This window comes from Gavialis gangeticus, unplaced genomic scaffold (assembly GCF_001723915.1).
Source record: "Gavialis gangeticus isolate Ggan-Ray unplaced genomic scaffold, GavGan_comp1, whole genome shotgun sequence".
Lineage (NCBI taxonomy): Eukaryota > Metazoa > Chordata > Crocodylia > Gavialidae > Gavialis > Gavialis gangeticus.
This window is the reverse complement of record NW_017728980.1, coordinates 1,122,180-1,145,478: the sequence shown is the minus strand read 5'-3', so window position 1 is coordinate 1,145,478 and position 23,299 is coordinate 1,122,180.

Below are 23,299 nucleotides of genomic sequence, written 5' to 3'. Positions count from 1 at the left end.
CCAGCCCTGCTGCTGCCTCTCACTCCTGACCCACAGTAACCCGCATCCTGCCACAATGTGCAAGGTCCCCCTTTCCCTGGGCTCCAAACCCCATGCAGATCCACAGCCCCCACCAACTTCACAAATAACACCCCCCCACACACACATGCACACACTTCAAAAATAGCATCTCATGATTTACATTCTAAATCTCTTGATTTTTAAGAGTTTGTCTCATGATTTTTGACACAGTGGGGTTGGCAGGACTCAGTCAGACTAGTATGGATGGGGCGTGCTGCTGAAATCCAGGGTACAGAGCCCTGAGGGGGATGTGAGTTGGCCACAAGGGGCAAGTGATGGCTGCATTAACCCCCACCCTCCTGCTGCAGCTATGCTGTCTGGATATGGCCTGCAAGAAAGAGTGAGTTTGACACCTCTGGCATGGGTAAATGGCTCTTCCTGACCAGACTCTGGGCAGGAGGAGACTGTCCAACATGGGCAGGGCTTGTTTTGAGATGTGCTTACCCGGTAGCATTGGGTGGCTCTGTAGGCCTGTCATGGGGCACAGCAGGTGGCTGCTGCTTGGGTATGGCTGTAGTGTGCTGTCTCCATTAGTCCGTAGTGTTTATAGGCATAGCACAGGCGAAGAACTTCAGGGAAAGAGCAGATGAAACCCATGTCAAGTCAAACCCCTGAGGTCACCTGAGATGGCCAATGAATTCCTCCTGCACACTGGGAATGCACAGCCCCCTGTGAGACATCTGGCAAAGAGCTCGTTCACAGCATCAGGAGCCAGCACAGGGGCTGCCTGCTGCCGACTAGCAAGACAGGTAAAAAAACCCCACTGCGGATTAGGTCTGATCCTGTGCCTTGGCTGGCAGCAGTACATATCGGTGCCCTGCCCTGGGGGCACCAAGCACATTAGAGATGGCTGAGGGACCAAGTGGGGCAGTGTTCCCTGCCTAGTACAAAAGGATGCAGGCAGGGAGCTCCCAGACTGGGTAGGGCCTGTTCGGGAGGGAGTCAAGCAAGCAACTGCTAAGCAGCTTCTCAAGAGCCCATAGGAAGACTGACTGCCACGGGAGAAAAAGTGTGGGCTGTGCTGACCTTGCCACCATGGCCACTGCTGTGCACAAGCCTATTGAGTTCTGTGCCCCTGGCAGAGCTGTTTTGTGCCCAGGGGTGCTGAGCAGGGGGGAAGGATCTTATCTGCCCTGGGTGACCCTATCCTGGGTGTGTTGGCATGTTTGTTGCAGCAAAGATTGGATGGGGCCTGGGGAATGCCATTGTGGTGCCCTCTCTAAATCAATGTCTCAGACTTGCGTTCCACTTTCCTCTTCTCTCTGTCCCCACAGTTACATGGCTGCTGCTCCATATCGGACCAGCTTGCGAGGAGCCCTGTGGTCTGGGTCTGGCCTGGGGCACGGGTGAGTTTGACACCCCTGCTCTAGTGTAAGCCTGTATGTCACAGGCCAGATAATCACCTGGCTACCTCTGATACCTGGGGAGGAAGGATGCTCTCAGCACAGCTAGCCCATCCCTTGGCACTGCTGCACATTCTGTCCTCCTTGTAAGGCATCTGGCTAGCTGCCCATTAGAGATGTTCACTGACAATATTGAGGTTCACTTGCAGCCTTCCCTCTGCCAGGCGCAAGCGGCATTGTTGTGAGGCTGGTGTCACTCTCCAGTTGCTGGACCTGAAAGAAAAACTTCCCATAAATATCTATGGGCTGGAAACCAGTAGAAGGTTTCGGGCTGCTCAAGGTATAAGGCTCTGAGGGGACCTTCCAACAGCATTAAGAGGGGAAAGCTCCTTAATTTGATGATGTGCCACCAGCCAACAAAGTGACTCCTTTAATGTAGCTGTTAGAGGCAGAGCTGGCCTTAGGGAAAAGGATGTAATGGGTGAACTTGTATTTTGGTACACTCCCCCTCCCCCAAATCAGCAGTGCTGCTGCAGGCAGAGGCAGGGGGGCAGGATGCAATCTGGTGGGGAGGATTCATAGTTGTCAGGGTCAGAAGAGACCTCAGTAAGTTATTGAGTCCGACCCCCTGCCCTGGGCAGGAAAGAGCATTGAGGTCACACAACCCCGCCAGATGCTTGTCCAGTCTCCTCTTGGAGGAGTGACATGGTGCGCCTGCTGCCAGCCACAGAGCTCAGGTGCTCTTGCTTGATTGTGGTCTCTGCTCTGGTTTGCCACAGCCTGCTCTCACCCACTCCAGGTCCCTAGAGCAGTCTGCCCCTTTGCCTTGAAGTTTCTGGCAGCTCAGTGTTCACATCCTTGCTTGGTGTTTGCAGCCTGTTCCCATTACAGGCCTGTTCTGTGCCTGATGGGGCACAGGGCGGCCCGCTCTGGAGGCAGGCAAGGGAGGTTGGCCTGCAGGGGAGTGAGATCAGACAAGGACCAGCAGCCGGGTGGGGTTTGCACTGCTGATTTACACAGCAATGCCCAGGAGCCTGCAGGTGTGTAAAAAACCAGCCCATCCTGCTATGGGTTTTGCGTAGGCCCTGCTGGGCTTCAGGGGGCTCAGGGACCCAGGCCTGTGTGTGGCAGGGCTAATGCCTGGGAAGTCCTTATGATCCCTGTCACTGGTCTCCAGGAGGTAGCACGTCAGTGTGGGTGTTCTCTATAAGAGGTTGTCCTACCTGCTTTGTCTCAGTGGCCCCAGGGTACATGGTGCTCCTGGCGCTGTCTTCTCTGCTGAGCTAAAACTTGTAGTTGGTTCCTAGAAAGTGCTTTCCCTGCATATCTGCTGAGCGTCGCTGGCAGCCAAGCAAGCAGGTGGGTGGGCGTTGCCTAGTGCATGGCGTTCTGTTCCTAAAATCCATGTGGAAGTGCAGCAGAGGCCTGGCAGACAGAGGATGGCATCCTGGGATGTGAGGCAGCTTCACAGTCCGTGCATTGGTGAAAGATTCTCGAGGTCACGGGGGACTGATAGGAAAGAGACCATCTCAGGCAGTGGGAGGGATTTCTGTAGGTTGGTCCTTGAGCTGTCTACAGCCTGGGGAGAACCACGATCTGAGTTTTCCCACTGTCCCAGGATCTTCCTGCTGCTGGGCCCCAGCTAGAGACACCTGTGGCCTGGGGATTTTCTCCTTCGGCAGTCACTTGCCTGCCCCAGGCACCTGCAGCTGGGCTTTCGGGGGGTGGTGTCTGTGCTGAGGCTTCTTGCAGCCTGCTCCGTCCCCCAGCCCTGCCCAGGGCCAGCAGGGCTTATGGCCAGCTGGGCACTGGGCCCTGTTTGGAAGGTTTTATTCAAAGTGAAAGGCCAAGGGACCTTGATTCTTTTAAGAGGAAACTGCGATTCTGCAGAAGCTGGCCCAGGTGCTGTGGAAGGGCTGGGGTAGCAGCACTCAGTCCTGGCAGGTGGGAGTGGGGGGCAGGAGGGGAGCTGCCCGCCTGGACTTGGTCACCCAGATGCCAGGCTGTTGGGCTGAGCTCAGAGCATGATGCTGCCACTAGATTCATTCTGGGGACTTTTCTGTTTTCAACAAAGGAGCACAGGCGTGTTTCTTCCAGGACAGCCCAAGCTGGCCCTGGCACTGGCCCCAGTGGGCACCAGACAAATCCAACCCTATCCTGGGCCATCAGCTTATGTGTGAGGTGAGCAGATGCCACATGCTGTTCCTGCCCTGCCCCCAGGGTCCCCCTCACCCAGCACGACCTGGCAGCATCCGTCCTCAGCAGGAGGGAGTGAGAGGTAATGATGATCAAGCTCCTGGCTCTGGGTTTCCTGTTCCTGCTCCTCACAGCTCATGGTAAGTCCTGAACGCAGTGGAGTGTGGGGTGCCTTATTTTGGTGTGGGCCAGCTCTCAGCTGCTGTGGTGTCATGGGGGCTTCAGTTGAAATCCTCTATCTTGCCCGTGCTTTCAATCAGCTGCATGGAGCGCTGCAATTTACACAAGTAGAAAAGTAAGTGCCCTTGCTAGAACAGTGGTTTTCTACCTTTTTCATTTGCGGACCCCTAAAAAATTTCAAATGGAGGTGCAGACCCCTTTGAATTTTAAGTGTGGATATACATATACTTTTGATTGATCATAGTTATCTTTTTCAGATTCCCTTAGACGTAATCTGCAGACCTGCAGAAGTCCATAGACCACAGGTTGAAAAGTGCTGTGCTACAGGGCAGCCAGGAAGCCTTGGAGAAGCCAAGCTGATCCAGGCTGTGAGATGAGTATGACAGTACCCAGAAACCGCTAGAGGAAATGGGCACCTCTGTGAGGCCAATAGCTCTTCCCAGCTCCCCAGCTTTTTATTAGTATCCTTGAGCATCACAAAGCCCTGGGTCCTGCTGAACCGAAGACTGGGTAGGAAAAGTTGTATCCTGTGCAGTCCAGGGAGGGTTAAGAGCTGACCAGCTGGGGGAGACTGCAAATCTTTTTCCTGAAGACAATGTGGAGTGGACTTGGGCTCCATTTAGCACAAACCCAAGCAGCAACTCCCAGTGCTCAAGCATGTCACTGATTTTCACATGATTGCAATCTGAAATCAAATGAAAAGAGCAGGAAATGTTACTTGCTGCCTTCTGGACAGTGGAAGAGGGAGAACTGAGTTACTGACCAGCTGTCTTAAGCCATCCACAGCATACTGGGATTCAACAGTTCCTTTATAAACACCACAGAAAAACACAGGCAAGGGACTTTTTCATAATGTCTTACAGTCTGGTCAGTCTGTCTGCATGCCACAGTGACCTGACTAGACAGTGTCAAAACAGCCCATGGCCAGGTGATCCTGCTGCTTACATACCTTTTCTAGCTAGCAACAAGGGAAAGAAAAACTTAACAAAGAGAGGGATGAAAAGCCCTGGAAGAACATGGAGTTGGAACAACCAGTGAATTAAGAGACTGGTGATTACTGTGGGGTGAGCCAGCCAAGGCATGTGCCCTCAGTGTGGCTGAGGGGGTGTTACCCATAGCTTCCTGCTCTCTGGTGATGGGAGGGTGCTTGCATTGCAGCTGTCCCCTTCCCTGCCTATCTCCAGGAGCTATTCTGCACCTGGTGGCTTATGCGTATTTCCTCTCATCCTCCTGTCCTGCAGCTGGAGCCATCACTTGCTACAGATGTTTCAAGCGATACCTGTTTGGACACTGCATCGCCCCTAGGAGCCTCTGCACCCTGAGACCCGGGGAGTCATGCTTTATCAGGACACTCACCTCTGGTAGGTGCAGGCAGCAAAGGGTCTCTGCACATCCCACACCTTCAGGGGCTGTTCAGTGAGCAGATGCTCTGCCTGGGCTTCCATTGATCCCTTGCGGCCAAGCTGGCAGTGGCAATGATGAGCAGTGTGGGGAGCCTCAATCACTCCTTCTGCAAGAGGGGTGCCTATGACATTGGTGATTGGGAAGAGCTGGTATGTGGTGGGGAGGAGGAGTGTGGAATCATCTAGGGACAAGGTGTCTTCCCTGGAGTGTCCCTTAGGGCTGATGGAAGACAATAGGGATGTGGGAGAAGTGCCTTGGCTACTGCACATCCAGAAAAGGAAGGACAGTGCACATGGTGTCCCCTTGATGGTGGGCTTCCCTGACAGCCCTAGGGAGGTCGGGGTCTGGCTGTGTTGCAAAGCCTTGCACCTCTCATGGCTCTCTCACCTCTCCAGGGTTGATCCAGATCTTCATGAGAATGGACTGCAAGCCCCACTGTAAGAACGAGAATACAGGCATATTGATACGCAATGTCGTGCGCTGCTGCTGTGACAGGGACTTCTGTACCAGTTAGGGCGTGGTGCCACCACCCCTGCCTCCTGCTCTGCACAGGGGCTGCAGGAGCTCTGTATCCACTCTGCCCCACTGTTCTCCTGGCTTTCCTTGTCTTTCCCCTCCTCAGCCCTGGTGGTGCCCAAGACCATGTGCTCCTGCCATCTCCAATGTATCTTTACATTAGGAAACTGGTTCCCTTGTCTTTCATCCCTTTAGTCCCTCCCCCTCCTCTGCTACCTGTGGCCCAGCCCCAGGACTCTCGAATTCTGGGCTCACTGGGGTTCAATAGTCAAAGGTACCAGCCAGGATGACAGGTATGTTCTCCCAGACCCCTTCTCTCCTTCATGAGGATAGTATAGGTCCCCTCTGCTGTTCTGTGCAGAGGATAGCTTCCCAGTGGGAAAAGGTACAGTGTCTTTCCTTGGTCCCTGGGTCAGGGCACAGCTTGTATGAAACCAGAAGTCCCTGCTTAATCACCCATCCATCCCCCAGCTCCCTCAGTGGTGGATCCAAGTAACTCTCTGAGTCCAAGGCTAACCCATACCCAGTCTGGGTGGGACCTGGTCCCTTCCTAATGCACGTAAGGATTGTTCAATTGACTATGGCCAAGATTAATGGGCTTTTAGTATTGACAATGAGGGCCTATGCTTTAGGATCCAAAAGGCCCAGGTTCAAGCCTTGCTGCTAACAACCTACCCACATGCATCAAGTCACCTGCTGAGCACAGACCACTGAGGCAGAGGAAGCCCAACCTGGAGCCTGTCCACTGCACTGAGAGCCACCTCTAAGTCATATCACAGGGACCTTTTGGATAGAGACAGGCTTGGAGGAGAAAACTAGCAGGTTCCCCTACATGCAACTTGCTAGAAGAGTGCTGGGAGCCCTCGCAGTTAGAGGCATTGGGATTTCTGTTTAGCTTCATTGCACCCAGGTCCCTGCCTCACCAGCTCCCCTGATCTCCCAGCACTGTGGCCCCTAGCTCCCTGCCTTGGGTACCTGATCTGATGTAGAGGTCACTGTGTCGCCATATGCATCACATCCTACCATTCCCATACTGCCCCAGTAGGACCTCATGGGACTACCCATTCCCATTAACTTCATGTTCCCATTAGCGTCCTCCATCTCTGGTCAGGCTCTACCCTGGGTCAGTTTGGCTTTCCCTGGATTCCTTTGCTGAAGGCCATCTGATAAGACCCTGCTAATAGGCTTCATGGTGAGGAGGCACTGGCTGGCATGAGCTGCAAGTAGCTTGCCTCATCTCAATGTGAACTCTCCTTTCACTGAGCAGAGCAGGCAGGTGGGGATGCCCTGAGGGAGGCTCTTGCTCCTCCTTTGTCTGCTCTCAGTCAAGTTTATTGGGTTTTTTTGGGGGGAGAGGATGCCGATTTGTGGAAGGTGAGTGGAACATGGAGCAGAGATCAAAGTTGTGGGTAGAGGACAGCCAGATCATACCATGGGGCTGGGGTAGATCCTAATCATGCTGACTGTGAAGGCACAGCCCAGGAGCAGAATGTTCCCTACCCAACTGAGTGGCTCTGGCAGGTGACTTCCCCATGAGGGCACATTGCCAAGGCTTACGTTGACAAAATACTGTACAGATGTGCCAGGTGAAGCCAACATCCTGTGCCTGGATCACTGGTCTGTTTTGGTGCTGTTTTGTAAAGATAACATTTGTGCCATTCTGGGAAGCAAAGAAATGTGTTCCCAATAACTTCATGCACACAGGGCAATGCCCCATAGAAAAAGAGTCTCCATTAGGTAAGGAGGGTGAGGAATGTGGCCCATAAATGTTACAGAGGGAAGCAGAGAAAAGCCAGACAGGGGAGTCCAAACTCCACACCAGAAAAGGTCTTCTAGAAGGAGGACGCCTGGGGGACCCTGCCCAGGGCAGGTGTTGTAAGCCACAATACTGGTAGCCTGTGACTGTCCCAGCCTATGGGACTCCAGGACCCCCTTCCTTGTGTAACTCTCACTTGTAGTGGGTGTAGGCACTGCATTTATGACTTAAATGTCTTATTCTGGGTGGACCCAAACCCTCAGATTGACCATGATTTTTTCATTGGATAATAGACAAATTTTATTGATACACAGCAATAGCAGATAAGAGTAATGCAGTCAAAACAAATAAAATAACTCCCCCAATTTTACTTCTCTACTAGTTCCTGGGTTCACAGAGAAAGTACGCCTGGCCAGTATGTGAGCTTCACCCTTTGGTTTTGTTTTTGAATGTCAGCAATTTTGGAGGTTAAGGGCCGAGGTGCAGCCCAGCGGGGTGGGTGAGACAGACTAGTGGTGCACCCTTTACCCGTTGTGGCCTGTGGGTTTCCCCCCAATCAAGGACCCCTCCTTTTGCATTCTTTCTTTTCTGATTACTTCAGTTCTGGATACCATTGATTGGTTTTTCCTGTGGTCATCATACAGTTTATTTTCTGTTCTGGCATCATTTTTTTTTGTTTTTTTTGTTTCCACAAACCCATTCCATGTACACATCTTAATTTGATCATTTAGGGTGCTTGTACACGTGATGAAAATAGCCCTTTTTTCTGCTTTAACTGCATCAAACATTACACACATGGGGGGGTTGCCATTAAAATGCCTTTTTTGTGGTTCAAAATAAACCACGTCCCAATGTATTTTAGTTTGCATCAACACAAATTAATATGGTGCATCCATTGATCTGTTACGTGTACATGGTAATTCACTGAATGATGTGTAATAAGACCCTTTGCCCCCCAGACATCACTTTGATTTGCAGATTAGAGAAAGTTCTTCAGGGTTCAGTTGGGGCCACAGTTATAGATGTATCTGGATCCTGCTCCCTAGCCTGCAGACTTGACTTGCTCTTTGGTGTCAATATCGAGAATTTTTTCATGGCCAAAATGAGTCAAAAGAGGGCTAGCTATGCTCTCACCAGTTGTGAGAAGCTTTCTGGAAAAGTTTTTCAGCAGTTATATGTACATGTGTTTAAAGAACCTTTTCTGAAATGCATACCTATGAAGGTGTGAATGGTGTCTTAGTACCAAGCAGTCAGGGGAATCTGCTCAAGTGACCTTTCCAACAAAACATCAGTAATATGCAGAGCCTGGGCCAGATCGTTCCCATTGTCCAGAGGGGTAGATCATACTGGCTTGCTGCCAATCACACCCAAGAGTTTTTTGCTGGCAGCTCTTCCTTCATGCACACATCCCTTTCCCCCACTATGCCACCTAGCAATCACTCAACTGTTCTGGGAGTCTATTTGGTGTGAAAGGAAGGAAAAATCAGCGTGTGTCCATTCAGTATTCAGCTCAGCACCCCACTTTTTACCAATGAGTGATTGACACATTTCAGGGAGTACTGGCCAAAACCCAAAAACCTCAAGTTTTGGGAGGAGGCTGGGTTATGGGAACTTGATGTGTTCAGCAATAGAAATGTAGCAGGGCTGTTAATGCTGCCCTATTCCAAAACCAGGTGTGGGTCAATCGTGGACCATTGTGACTGCAAGATCACTGGATGGTTCTGGAGCCATGATGCCTGGTGTAGGTGCTGATGTGCTAATGCGAGCTATTCAAACATAGCACTGGCCCCACATACCCACATTTCAACCTTGGCTTATTTCAGGGTGGGGTACACTGATGGAGTGATAGTTCTTGGTGTGCCTATTCGTTGGTCTAGTAAACACCAGTATCTGCTCCCACAGTCATATTATGATCTGGGGCCATCCTACACCCCACAAGTTCTTAATGGACAGGTGGAACATGACCGCTCCTCCCACCCCTTGCTCCAGGCCAAAAGCTCTGCTTTACGTACACCCAGCCCATGGCCTCCTGAGCTGTGTAAGAATTAACTTTTAAATAGCAGGGCAGTTATAATACTACTAGATTCTATTCAACAGGCCTAGCTACTTAGCCAACTCCTGTAGCGAGCCTTGGTGGTGCTGTGCGCTAAACAGCTACCCTGCTGAGTGCTGCAAAACAACACGGCTTTGATGAACCCTGATGCAATGAGTGAGGAGAGACTAAATGCTGTTGGATGCCTTGGCGATGTTCTTGGTTGCAATTAATAATGTAGAGATGCAGCTACTGACTGCAATGCAGGGTATGGTGAAGTTGCGAAGACATGCCAGAACCTAATCATGGTTTGCTATACTAGATAATAGCCTGGGTTGATGGAGTGGGAGAACCAACAGGCAGCTGTGGATCTGGTGGCTGACAAGGCTCTGTGGATCAACCTAAGCAGCAAAGATTGCAGGATCTGGGCCCACAACAGCAGCTCTGACCAGTGGCAGCGAATCACACCATCGACTTGGGATGATCAACCGTGGCTGGAGACGTTCCGCATGAGCAGGGAGACATTTGATCACATAGTCTTGATGCTGGGGCTGCAAATTGTGAAGCAGGAGACTCTCATGTGTCAGTCCATCGTGCCAGACAAGAGGGTGGCCATGGCCATCATGAAACTGGCCATCCCCACCAGCCTCCACTACGCTGGGAACTAGTTCAGTGTGGCTCCCTGCACAGCTGGGCTGGTGATTCATGAGGTATGGCAGCTGCTGCAAGATGTCGTGGTGAACTTTATTTGCCTTCACAATCCCATGGAAGTTGTCGAAGGCTTCAAGGCCATGGAGTTCCCTAACTGCATGGGTACAGTGGACAGCACACACATCCCTGCGTTATCCCCATCACAAGCAAGTCACTCAGTCACAAGCAGGATGGGATTTACTTCAGTGATCCTCCAATTTCTGGTGGATCACTGGGGCTGTTTCACTAACATTTATACAGGCTGGGCAGGCAGCGCACATGATGCACATGTCTTTAGAAACTTGCTGCTGCCTGGTTTGATGGAGAAAAGACAATATGTGCCAAGAGTCCCTGATAGAGTGATCCAGGATGTTATCGTTCCCCCACTTATCATAGTGGATGTGGCTTATCCAAACTGACCTTGGCTTACGAAGCCATGTGGAGGACATGTTACTAACCTGTAAAAGATAGCATTCAGCTATCATCTAGGCAAATGCAGGATGGCTGTTGAATGCCTCAAAGCACAGTGGAGGTCACTGAACTACAGGCTTGAGTTGGAGCCAGAAAACATAATGGCTTTCATAGTGGCAGTCTGCGTGCTGTACAATATTTGTGAGACCAAGGGTGAGGTTTTCAAGGAGTCTTGGGCTGAGGAATTGCCGGAGGCAGTGGGCAGATGGAGACATTGGTGGGCAGTGGGTGGAGACACTGGTCCCGCAATCATGCAGAATTGCCTGGCTTTGTAGGCGACTGGTAGGGGCGGCATGTGTGCTCCCTGACAGGGCCATCCCCCACCAACGACGCTGCTGGCGGCTTCTGCAGGTGCTTGCCAGCCCTGTCCCTGCTGCCAGTGCTGCCAGTGGCTTCTGTGGGTGCCCCCCCAGACTCAGGAGGCACCAGTTGCCCATGCCTGGCTGCATACATTATGGCTGCAGCAGATGGAGTCGGTTGTCTCTAGGCCAGTGGATATGTTCCCGATGCCTACCGCTGAGTGTTCCTATGAATAAAAATAAAATTTTCATTGCAATGCAAAATTTCTTTCTGTCTCATAAGTACATTGTCTGTAGTGGTGGAAAGGAGGCTGCGGTGATGGTGGGGGAGAGGTGGAGGGGTGGGCATGGAGCTCCCTGCGGGCAGCTGCCGCTTCCCGTGGTTACTTGAGCTATGAAGAGCTGTCCACCACTGGGGTTGTGACAGGGCAGGGGGGAGGAGGGGAGGGAGATGCAGTATGAATCCATGCCTGACACCCAGCCCTGCCTGACACCTCTAGCCTTCCTGGACCTGGAGAGTCCTGTAGATGGGTGGGCACCACGTGCTGTGAAAGTTAATGAAAGTGCTCTGGGTTGCCTCTGTTAGCCAGCAAAGTGCTTATTAATTCCTTGTGGAAACCAGGGGCAGATTATGGGGTGATGGTGCCGTTGTCAATAAGGGTGCCCCTTGGGGATCCATGGAGCTGCAGCATGGTGCAGGGGGCACCCATGGCTGGGCCTTGTGTGGGCAGGGGGGCATATAATTGTGCAGGCACCTGAAGCTTGGCAGGGCTGCCTCCTGCAAGTGCAGAAAAACCCGTGGGTCTGACTGCTGTCAGCTAGTGCACTCGTGTCTGCCATGGTTAATGTATCAGTTATGGTTAATTATGTAAATAAATGTTTCTCTTTTCTTTTCTTTCAGTGTTGGCCATTTAGCAGATAATACAGGCAGGCTCCCTAGCTTTGTTCTCATCACTGCCAAATCAACAGCAGTTGACAGACACGCCCAAAGCGAGGTTTGTAAAACTAGAAAACCCGGTAAATCCCCAGGACTGCCCTTGCTGGCAGGTCACCAGTGAGGGGCAGTGTCAGGGTTGGGGGGCTGTGGCTGGGGTGTGACAGAGGTAGTGTCGGTGAAAGGTAGGGGGCCTCTCACTTTGGACCTGGGGAGTCCTGTGAGCAGGTGGACACCATTTGCTCTGAAGGGCAAAGGAAAGCAGTCCAGGGCACCATCTTTAGGTAGCCAAGTGGTTTTTCATTCCTTGATGGAACCAGGGGCAGATTATGGGGTGGCGGTGCTGTTGGCAGTAAGGGTACCCCTTGGGGATCCAGGGGTGGCACGGCCCAGGGGAACACCCATGCCAGGGCCATGTGGCAGAGGGTGGGAGGGGATGACCATGCAAGCTGCCTGATGCCAATCCAGGAGCACCCATGGGTTTGACTGTGCTGTGATGTCATGCCCCCATGCCTGCACAATGAAAACAAAAATGCCAGAGGCTACAATCTGAGGTGGGCAGGGTGCACCTCCTCATCTCTGGCCAGGCCAGAGCCAAAGGCTAGGGGCCAGTATGGGGCTCCATGAGGGCAGCTGTGGCTTGGGGGGGTTGCATTTTGGGTGTGAGGGGATTAGTGGTTTGCTGGGGCCCCCTGCTACAATTGAGTACCAAAGAGATCAGCGGGGTGGCTTGCTATGCAGCACTCTCTGCTGTAATTTACTGTGAATTGCACACTGAGCTTTATTCAATTTAAAAGCTGTCACTTGTACACAGTGATGTAACAAATTAAAGCACACCATGTCAATTTTATTAAAACTTTTAATTTAGTGAGGATTGAACCCCCATCATGTACACAGCACCCTTACCTGTGTTTTAATGTGGGCATGCCTGGCCTCCTAATTTGGTCATTTCACCAAAACTGGAAATTTCAGGGGTTTTGCAGCTGGGCACTGTGACCTGGCTTCAGTGCAGCAAAGTCCCTTTTTTTTTGTTGTGGGCTTTCAGGGAACAGTGTGGTACATATTTTTAATTTCCCCAGCCTGTTTGTGTGCTAGCTTCTGACACAGTGAGCCTTGAAGGCTGAGAACATAAAACTTTGTCACAAACAGACTTTTAGGAACCAATTAACCCTTGCTGTTCCCCTGGACCACTTTAATGCAATATGTACTTTACCTAGAAGCCAAATTTTAAAAGCAAAATTTTAAATAGCATTTTTTAGCCATCAGTGGGCACATCCTGGAGATGTGCCATGTGCCCCTATTTCTTGAGCCCAGTCTTGCTTTGGGCATGTGTCTCAAAGCAAACTGGACTAGAATGGCAATGTCAGGCCTGTACTAACTGCCCAAACATTTTCTCAGTTCCTCTGGCAGGTTTTGCAGTCCATTAATTTAACCAGCTCAGGCAGAGACATAGTGAGCTCCTGGGAGGATGCCAACCACTGGAGACTGCTGGGCAGGGGTGAGGAGAGGATGTTTTATCTGCCCCAGCACACTCTGTACTCTGGTGGCAGCTGCTGCAGCTGAGGAGCAATCTGCCCCCACCCCAGAAATCATTGCTCTGGCAGGCACAACCCAGCCATAGAAGCTGGGTAACCCTGTGCCCAGTCGTGTATCCAGGGAGGGGTCGAGAGGAATGTGCCCCTCTACTCCCCCAGGGGATCTGAGAAATGTGTCCCCCCAGGGGAGTTTTGCCATGGCGAAACACAGCTCCTCAGCCAGTAATGGATGTGGGGCTGGGGAGCAGGGAGCAAACAGGGCACCGGGGAGCCTTGGTTGCTGAAGTATTAGCAAATGAACCGCAGGAGAGAACCCAGCTGGGCTGGGCGAGTTGCGAGGGTGTTGCTCTCCCTAACTGAGAGCGTTCCTGCACAGATGAGGCAGAACTTGGATGTAAGTGGGAGGAGGCAGATCTCTGTACTTGATGGGAAGGAGGCATCTGATTCTGGGAAATGCCATAATCACCATGGTGGTTTTTTCCAGGGACGGGATAGTCACCTGTCTGGCATGGGGTAGTACCCGCAGAGGTGGTGTATAGTTACCCTCCCTCTTTCATTTCCAGTGGGAAGATCTTGGCTTTATGCCCACTTTCTGGAACTGGGAGACTCATCGCTAGCTTGCTCCTGCAGCCTGAGGGCATGCAAAACCTGGCAGCATCCGAACCCCATGCCTCTGGGCTTGGGCCTGCATGTAGGATGCCCACCAAATGATCTGGAAATGTCTGAAGCCCCAGGTGGGGGTGGAGGATGTTTGTCGGTAGTAGGGGAACATATGGTTCTTGATTGACTCACTGATTTAGAATTGATTTGGCTTGGAACATGAAACATTTTCCTTATAAAAAATCTGATCCTGAAACCTCCATGGCTTTTAAAACCTGTGAGAGCTCCTGCACTGAGCACACATCAGTCAGGTGCACAAAGCCACCGGCACTGCCCCCCTCTCAGCACTTCTTGAGCTGGCCTCCTGGATAAACAGGGACACAACAATGCAAGAACAGGCCTGGGAGATCCTCAGAAAGCAAATCCTTCCCTACCGGGAGCCATCTCAGGATGAGAGGCATCACCAGCCAATTCCCTGAGAAAACTGACAAAAGGGAGAGGAGGGTAGCACCTTTCAGAGACTAACTGGTTCGGATGCATGAGCTTTCATAGGTGGCAGCCTGCTTCCTCCGATGCTATGAAACTGGGGAAGTCCAGGGGACTCAGCTTACCTATTCAAGCCAGCATGTTCTTTACAAAATCCTGGAATTCCTTCATGTCTGTAATGACACGTAGTCCTTCTTCAATCTGCTGCATTACTCTTTAAAATTAGGGATGCTTCCATGCCCAGATTTCCAGTCACAAGCTTTCTTGGAAGTCTTCTTGTTGGAGTTAATAGGAATGAGGTTTTCATTATCTCCTGTGAAAGGGGAGCCCAGTTAAACTCAATGTTTATGACTTTGGGGCAGAACTGTGGTCACAATCCTAAATATTATTTTTAGAGCTTTCATGTGGGTTTTAGTCGTTATCCAATTTCAGGCCACAGTGTTGTTACCAGCTGGCTGCCCCTTACCAGCAGATGGCATTCTTGATCCATTATTATGGCTGATGAAGCACCATTGAGCTAGGTTTGGTCCAGTGCACTCCTAGCACAGTCAGCTGCAAGGTCACCTGGAGACCCAGACAAGAGAATGGGATTTCTCCCTGGCGAATAGATGTGACCCAGCTTCAGTCTGGTTTATGACCATTTAGAGACCGGACTTCTCATGAATCATAAGGAAATGCACAATCCAGCCAAGCCTTTCTCTTTCTTTTGCGGGGGATGTTTTTTCCAGTCACCCAGAGCCCCTCTTCTGCATGCCCACCACCTGCCCCTATTGGGAGCTTGTGGGGCTTGGCTTAGGCCTGCTGCCCAGGTCTGAGAGCAGGAACAGGGCCTGGGATTGGCAGGTTATGATTTAAATCTGTCTTTGGGAAGTCTCCCTCTTGTAGCCTTTCTCTGGGGAAGGCAAACCCTTTTTCTACTCAATCTGGAGACAGTGAGATGCTCAGCCCACTTTCCATGAGATGGCACTAGAGAGGAGAGGTGGACCATGCTTAGGACATGACACCAGAGTGCCCCTGAGGCTGGATGGGTTCAGTCCCCTGTTCTACCCCAGACTCCCTGTGGGACCTTGGGTTGGCCGCTGCTCTGGGTCACAGGACTCATCTAACTGGGGTAACAACATTTCTCTGCCAGGAAGGAGGGTGAATGGGTCCATGCAAGTGTCTTAGGGTGAAGGGCCCAAACAAGGTCATTGCTTGCTGCTTGAAGACTTTCAGCAGCACTGTGATCCCTCCCAGACCTTAGGGGAGATCTCGTGTGAGGGGACAGTGGGCTGTACATGCTGTGGTAGCCAGAGGGAATCATAGGGTCTGTCTCTCTGTCTAGCAGCCTTGAAATGAATTCCTTTCTGTTCATTACAGCCTGAGCTAACACCCCTGCTCTTGAGTGCTTTTGAAATCCAAACACGGATCTTGTTCAACTCCTATCCTTTTATGACTGCTTGAATGCTGGAGATACAACAGGCACCACCCCACTCCTCACAGCCAAATGTATCACCTCTCATGTGACTTACTGCAAAATGAAGGGATCGGGGAAGGAAAATTCTAGGTCAAATCATGTTGTGTTCTGGGAGCTCATTAATTGCATGGGCCGAGTTCACTTTTGAGATAAAGGCAGAAATCATTGAATGCCATCTGAAAAGCTCCTGAGCATATTTTGTTGTCCTACCAAGTGCTCAGAAGCATTCCTATGCATCAGCAAGCTTCATTAGGGACCCCTTCCATGTTCCAGTCAAAACCAAAATCCCACCACTCTTCTAGGAAAGCCACATAGCATGGAATAGCCATCAAATCAGGGGCCTTGCATAAGTCTCATGGCTACCCGATAGAATTACATGGGGGTGCCCCACTTTCAGGCTGGGTTCTGTTTTGCTCTTCCAGCAGGGATTCAGGCTTTTGGTTGTGTGAGAAGAGCATTGTGTATTTTTCCCAAACTCACAGCACATGTTCTCCAGGCAAAGATTGAATATAATGCTTCTTTTTCAAGTAAATACATTAGGACAATTATCTTTCCCATGCCTCCAGCTCCCTTTCACTGACCAAGGGCTGCTTGCCTTTTGTTCACCAGAGAGTGAAAGCACAGTGCAGCTGGCAGTGAGCTTATGATTGCTGTGACTCACGGTTCACTAAATAGAGTTAGTTGTGTGACATGGCATAGCTGGAGTCCTGCTTCGAGCACACGCTGGCTCCTAGGTTTGTGGTACCCTGGACATTTGGGTGGTTTGTAGTGTCTCTATAGCAGCTGGAGCCAGAAGGCAGTGCCATGTGAGGCTGTGCGGTGTGGGTGGAGATGCACCACATGGGGCTGGAGAATGTGGTAAGAGGCATAACTTGGCACCGCCTCCCTCTCTCCAGTGCTCGAGTTGGTGGAGGTCACATTAGAGCAGGCTTCAATCCCTTAAACAACATGTTTACTTAAGTGTTTCAGTGGAAAATGAGGTCCCTGCAATAGGACCAGGCAGTACTCCAGGCTGTAGCCTAAGGGGACACTGTGCTTTTTCCAACAGGTTTGAGAAAGTAGTATTTTGGCTTGAAAATATCCCACCTGGCTCCTCAGATCCAATTTCCCAACTTCTTGTCCCCACAGTGCCTCCACGCCCAGAGATTCAGGCATTGCTTGAATGAGTATTCTCAGGGCCGGAGCCTCTTGCCCAGTACGGATCCTGTGCCGTCTCCCAGATGCTCTTGGGGCAGGGTGGGGGACATGGAGCCAGACCCTGATTCAGAAGCTTGTGCCCTCAAACTCCTGCTGATCAGAGCCCTGGAAGATCTTGCTGTGGCCCTGGGGAGGCCAGGGTTGCTGTAGTGTAAGAGGGCCCCAGGCTCTTGTGCAGAGAGTGCCAGCAGCTGCCGTGCAGGGGAGTGTTGCAGCCTTTTCACATGGGTATCTCGTGCTTGCCACGTCCTTCCAATCTCCCTTCCCCCGTGTCCCTCTGTTGCTGGGTTCCTGCAGCACACCTGGACCCTTTTCTCACCTTTAAGAACTCGTGGCACTCTGGCGAGGTGCCAGAGGACTGGAAAAGGGCCAATGTGGTCTCCATTTTCAAAACAGGGAGGAAGGAGGACCCAGGAAACTATAGGCCTGTTAGTTTTACCTCGGTCCTAGGGAAGCTCTTTGAGAAAATTATCCAGGAGCACATCAGTGAGGGACCAAGAGGGGCAACCAACACGGGTTCATCAGAGGCAGGTCCTGTCAGACCAACCTGGTGGCCTTCTACGACCAGCTCACAAAATCTTTGGACGCAGGTGTCGTGGTGGACATAGTCTTTCTGGACTTTAGGAAGGCCTTCGACACTGTCTCTCACCCCATTCACATTAAAAAATTAGGCAACTGTGGCATCGATGCCCACACAGTCAGATGGGTCACAAATTGGCTGGAGGGCCGCACCCAGAGAGTGGTGGTGGATGGGTCATTTTCGACCTGGAGGGATGTGGGCAGTGGGGTACCCCGGGGCTCAGTCCTCAGGCCCGCACTGTTCAACATCTTCATCAGTGACTTGGACGAGGGGGTGAAAAGCACCTTGTTCAAGTTTGCGGATGACACAAAGATGTGGGGCGAAGTGGGTACGCTAGAGGAGAGGAACAGGCTTCAACTAGATCTGGACAGGTTACAGGGGTGGGCGGATGAGAACAGGATGGGATTCAACACTGACAAGTGCAAGGTGCTGCACCTGGGGAGGAAGAACCAGCACCATACCTACAGGCTGGGGAACTCCCTTCTCGTCAGTGCAGAGGCAGAATTCATTATTGATTCCAAGATGAACATGGGCCGCCAACATGAGGACACGGTCAGGAAGGCTAGCCGCACCTTCTCATTTCCCTGTAGGTCAGGTTGATGTGCTGCCGTGAGAGCAAACATTCCTGCCTTTTGAAGCTGATCCCATTGACGGGTGGGATCATCCCCCACATCCCGAATGGCAGGGGAGGCTGGTGCATCTAGAGGAGCCCCAGGAGCTTGCACATCTTGTGTCCCCAATTTTGATGCTTAAATATTTGCCATCAAACTGAGGGACTTTTATTCTGCAAAAGAACAAGGGTGTTGCCATATAAAGATCAGCCATGGGAACAGGAATGTTTGGAGACAAGCATTCGGCTCCCCCTCCCCATTCCCTCTTCTCACTTCCATCAGACTCTGGAAATGCTCCTAATTGGCCCCCAAACAGAGTCCCACCCCTTGCAACTGCTCATCACTCCACGGTGCTGAGGGACTGACAGGAGAGTGGAAATGTTTGTGTGCTGGTGACCTGGGAAACTGTGTCTGTACTTGGAAGGCTTTGGTCCCTTGGAGCCAAGCTCTGCTCCCTGGCAGTGTGAAGAGGGAACTGGCAGCTGGCTTCCCGAAAGCATCCAGGATGGATTCCCCTTCTCTCATGTGTCTGTTTCCTATTAAGTCGGAGTTGAGCTAAGTGAAACATGGTCCTGTTTACTGCAGCGCTGTCTGGCTGCTGGGGCTTCCTTCAAACCTGACCCACTCCCAGGCACTGGGAGAAGATGCCCTGTGTAGGCTCCAATTGTGGGTGCTGAGCTCCTCCATTCCCGGATGCTGCACCCCATGGGTGATGCATAGGGGGAGCATGTGCCCCCCTGACAGCAAGCGCTCTGGCTGGTAGGGGGGCACAGACAGTGCTAGTACCCCCCCTGAAATTGGCTCTGCTGGCCACTGGCTGGCCGGTGGGGGAACCCCTTCCCAGTCATGCCCCGCTGTTGCCCCCCCAGACTCGGGAGGCACCAGTCACCCATGCTGCACCCTCAACATCAATGACAAATCCCATCTCCTGCCCTGTCTCCAGTGGTGAAGGGTTGAGCTGTTAAACGAGCAGCTTACAGAGGGGAGCCTGGCCTCTGCTATGGCTGGGCACCACAGGAACCCAGGCAACCAATGGGCATGAGAGAGGGATGCCCTCTGCCAGGGGATATGGGATATTCAGGGATAGGGTCACTCCCCAGTAAGGATTGCATCCTCCCCCTGCTGCTCTAGCTGAACACATAGCAGATTAGGAGCAGGATAGCAGACTCCTTCTTGGAGTCAAGGTGGAGGTAACATGGCAGACTCAGGCCTTGTTTATACCACAGCAGCATGCCCTGGTCTGGATGGGACTGAGCCTGTCCTGTGAATGGCTCTGGGATGGGGGAAAAGGCACCAAGAGGTCAAAGCAATTCCCTTTGTAGCTGGCCAAGCTCCTGCAGGATGAGTGGAGATGACAGGTCTGCTTGGAATCAAGCAGCCCCAGCAGATGACTGCTTAGGACCCCCACAGGCAAGGCTCCCCCTGGATTTCCAGCACTGCTGGGCACCCTTTCGTCGTGCTGGAGTGTGCTCAAGCACTCCCAGCTTTGGGGTAAGAAAGGCTTGTAAGCCAGCTTTGTGGAGTCCTCAGTCTGGGGCCGTCCAGGCAGGAAAAGAAGAGCTCAGCAGTGGGGTTCGGTGCATTTTTGACCACCTGGGGCCCTGAGGAGGCTTCCACCCACAGCTGCAGGCAGGGCAGGTGAAGAACTGTCCCCGCTAGGGAAAAGGAGACGTGAGCTAGAAGTGCACTTCTGATAGCCACCGGCTGGGTTGACTATGCGGGGCGGGAACTGAACTAGAGGTCTCCAGTGATGGCAGCCGAGGCCAGGCACAGTTTTACATCCTCCATGGATTGGGCAGTGTGGGTCCCAGTAGCAACCTCGTCAGCAGGTTACACACCCTCTGCTGTCCCATTTCAGGGCCCCTGCCTCTTCTTGTCCACCCCACTATGCCCACCCCAGGGCTGGAGGGGAAGTCACTTGGGTCCTGCTGGGCCCCAGCCTGGCCCTTGCAGAACACAGTCCCAGTCCCAGCCCTGCCCCAGTTACTGGAGCATGGGGAGGCCCCAGAAATGTCTCCTGCAAACTGTTCAGAAAGGCTTTGCTGCCCTCAGTGGAGGTATCTCCAGGCAGAGTTGAGTATGTGTGGGATTGGTGCAAGCCCGAGAGTAAATCACCCCCCAGAGCAGGGCTGAGGTGAGTGCGGCTGGGCGGGGAGGGATAAACTCTGCCTGCCCCTGCAGCAACCTGGGGGGAGGCGGGGGGAAAGCCTGCCCCAGCCCGAATGCCTGTGTCACATTTCATCACAAACGAGTTATTTAGCCTCATTTGTCAGTCAGCAAAGCCTTGAGGGCTGTGAGTGATGTCCCGGGGATGGCTCTGGGGGAAGGCTGGGTGGAGGATGGATTCCCCACTTTGATCTAAATGACTTAGGTCAGGAGAGGAGCAGTGCGAGGGGGAGGGAGGTGGCAGGCTAATCTCTGCTCCATCTCATGCTTTAAAGGAAAAGGATGTATATTCTTCTTAGGCCATTTTATCTCCTTCCTCCTCCCACTTTTCTCCAGCCACAACTGGCCACTTTCCAGTCAGGCTCTATCTGGCCAAAAGGGCTGGAAAAGCAGCAGTGTCCATCATCCCAATGCCAGAAAGGGCTCCAGGCACCCGACGCTGGCCTCACTGTCTCCGTGCGCAGCCTCCGACCAGCCCCTGGCCCACGTTTGCCTTTCTAGTGGTCCTTCCTCAGCTGGATCAAACACCTCTCCCTCCCATCTGCCAGTACCTCACTGCGAAGCAGTTATGGTGAAGAGACCCATCCAGCACTGCTCAGGAAGCACTGTCCATTAATCGTTTAGGCTGCTGGCTCCGCCATCCTGCTCCTAATCCTCTATTTCATCTGCCACATGTTGACTGTGCTTTCACCTGACAGAAGGCAAACTGACAATGGCTTTAAAAGACATCTGTCCGGTCTGTCCCAGCACCTGCCTGGCTAACCCCGCACAGGGATTCTCTCCTGAGGCTGAGCCAGGCTTTGTCACAAATCAGGTTTTGCAAAATAACACTATTAAGTGAAACAAGTGTTGTTGCAAGAAAACCCAAATCTAAACAGAATGACATTCATGTCCTGCAAAAACTAGGGATGGCTGAGCCGGTCAGGTTGCAGACTTAGAGGGGGCACCAGAGGGGTGGGAAAATCTGTGCCACCTGAGCATGAATCTCTGGGGCAGGTAAGACTGATCCCCTGCTCTTTGGTGCTCTGTATTCCCGCTGCTTTGCTCTCTTTCAGCCTGGCTTGTTATAGCTCTGCTTGCAGGGTGCATTGACACGCATGTGGCTGAGTCATGTAATGCGGTACTGCTCACATGTGGCGCTGCCATGTGCACTTTATCAAGCTTCATGGTGCAGTCATACAATGCACTCATTGCAGCATTGCAGCCACCCATATGTTACTGACTCACGTGGCAAATTATGTCCATGTTGCTGAGTCACAAATGGAAAAAGTTTGAGAGAGACAAGTCCCAGATTTAGCAGGATGAATAGTCGTTCTCAAAAAGCCTGTTGGGCAATTAGAGTCCACAAGGAATGGAGAGAAGGCCTGATCAGCAAAGCATAGAATCAGAGACAATTAGGGTTGGAAGGGACCTCAGGAGGTCTGCCTGAGGTCAGGAAGCGGAGGGTTCAATGACAACTGGCAAAAGCCAAGTGAAGTGAGGCCTTGCAAGGGACATTAAAATAAGTAGCAAATGGTTCTTCAGCCGTGTAAGAACCATTTGCTATTTATTTTAATAGGATGCTAAACACGGGGCAAGGACAAGACAGCTGATGTGAATGAGGAGGCAGAAATGGAATCGCCATATTTTGAGTTGCAAACAAAACTCAGAGACTTCAGTGTGCTCAGAGAGCACTCAGAGACCTCAGTGTCCTTGTGCTGGGGTGAGGAAAGCAGTCTCCATCCCAGAGATCTGAGAAGACTCTCATAATGCTCTTGGTGGAACCAGGAGACTGGAGATCTTACAGATGCTAAAACCCCCAAAACCAAAAATGGTGCTTTACTTTAAACTTTGCGTGCTCCTGTGCCGAGCCAGCACGTGCCCAGAAAAGGCAGCACGTTAGTTGGACCCAGCTCATCTGACATCTGTATAGATCAGGTGCATTAGTGGGGCTTTGGTGGCGCTATCATCTGATAGCTGATTGACTCAGCTTTAGATGAAAATGCCAGAAAAACCTCTGCTGATGTGCCCCATCTATACAGACACTGTGGAGCTGGGTCAAAGTAATGTGCTGCTTCTTCCAGTAAAACACTTTTTTTTCTTTTAATATCTGCAAGCAGCCTATAAAACCTATAGAATAGGGGAAAGCAACCCCTGGCATGGGTGCCAGAGCATGGCATGTGAAGGCATTTTGCTTGGCATGTATGCCTCAGGGCAGTCGGTGGGGAAGCGGCTGGGGCTGCTCTGCCACAACAAGGGCTGGGCCCCATATGGCTCCCCTGCCATCTGCCCCTGCCATGGCAACATCTTACAAGTTGAGGTTGTGGGTGTTTTTGGCCCTATGTCCAAAAATGTTGCCGACCCCTGCAATAGAAGAAAAGCTGAGAGCAACAACATACCTATATGTCTGACTTCAATCATATACAAAACTTTCGAACACATTTTTAAAGAACAATAATGCTTTATATGGAAAAAAGGTAAAGTGTGCCCTGGGTTCACCAAGGACAGATCACAGCAGGCTAGCCCAAGCAGTCTGCTCTCTTTTTCGATAAGATAACTGTTTTGTTTTTTTGACAAGGGAAATGCAGCTAATCTAATCCACCTGGGCTTTAAGATCATTTCAGACAGTGTTACATGGGAAATTTAGTTCAACTGGTGAACAGGGGATCAGTCTGAAAACAGTAAAGAGCTAGCTAAAGATAAGATGACAACAGGATTGTGCTGAAAAAGGAACTACTGGGCGATTATTACTAAGCTACTTAGGGGAGATTACACATGGACTTCTTCAGGGACCAGTTGATTTTACTT